This window comes from Condylura cristata, unplaced genomic scaffold (genome assembly GCF_000260355.1).
Source record: "Condylura cristata isolate star-nosed mole 26May11 unplaced genomic scaffold, ConCri1.0 scaffold00026, whole genome shotgun sequence".
NCBI lineage: Eukaryota > Metazoa > Chordata > Mammalia > Eulipotyphla > Talpidae > Condylura > Condylura cristata.
Window position 1 is genome coordinate 1,312,634 of NW_004567127.1, and position 940 is coordinate 1,313,573.

Genomic DNA, 940 nt, shown 5'->3' on the forward strand with positions numbered 1-940 from the left:
GGACCCTACCCGACACCTGCCCCGGAGCTCCCTGGGTGTTGGCTTTGGAAAATGGTGGGCGCCAGGGCCCGCGAGAAGTTTCAGGCGCCCGGCTGTGGAGTCCTACAAGCCACTGGTCTCAACCATGACCAACAAGTTGCTTCTTCGCTGTCATCTTTTCGGTTTTCTGCCTCAGGCCTGGAAACCGCTCGGGTCGCACCACAGAAGGCAAGTAGTAGTGGGTGATGGTTTGTGAGAGGCGATTCTCCAAAAGGAGAATGGCCGCGGGGTCTCTGTGGCGCAATCGGTTAGCAGGTTCGGCTGTTAACCGAAAGGTTGGTGGTTAGAGCCCACCCAGGGACGGCGCTGATGTTTGACAACATCTGGACTGGCTCCAGTGGATCCAGCCGGTAGAGGAGAACCAGGTCAATGGGCCCTCCACCCTCTCGGGAAATCAGCTTAGAAAGGAAGAGCTTTATGTGGCGACTGTAAGCCTCTGTGCTGGAGAGCACACCTGCAGGCTGTGCTTGGGTTTAGTCATCGCTCACTGATTGCACCCGTAGCAATCGTTATCATTTTTAGTGAAGACATTTCTTTCTTTATATTATTATTTTACTCTCTACATGTTGTTTTTGAAAATCGGCCGGTTTTATAATGGTCACAAATAATGCTGCAATCATCATCCTTGTATGTACTTCTTTGGCATTTATATGAGTATTTCTGTAGGGCAGAGTCCTGGAAATGCAATTGCTCTAGTGTAGTGGTTATGGCCAATGATTTTCAATTTAAATATCAGACCTTGCACATTTTCTCTCCTAGTTGTGGTGTCAACTTATAGTCCAACTTATTTACTGTTTTGTCCCAACTTCTGTGACTGGCTGCAAGACAGGAGGCAGAAAGGCTGAGCAAGCAGAGTTTATTGCTCCCGGACAGCAGCTGAGACAGAGCCCCTAGAGTGGGG

The 940-nt window shown here is 49.7% G+C and overlaps 1 protein-coding gene and 1 non-coding gene across 2 annotated transcripts in view; one reads left to right on the top strand and one right to left on the bottom strand.

Annotated features, from left to right (window-relative positions):
* Positions 1-940, bottom strand: part of LOC101622132 (high affinity immunoglobulin gamma Fc receptor I-like) — an 18,609-nt gene that overhangs the window by 14,610 nt on the left and 3,059 nt on the right. The window lies entirely within an intron of this gene.
* On the top strand, positions 269-342 carry TRNAN-GUU. Its single transcript has one exon. It is a non-coding gene; the product is annotated as a tRNA-Asn (tRNA).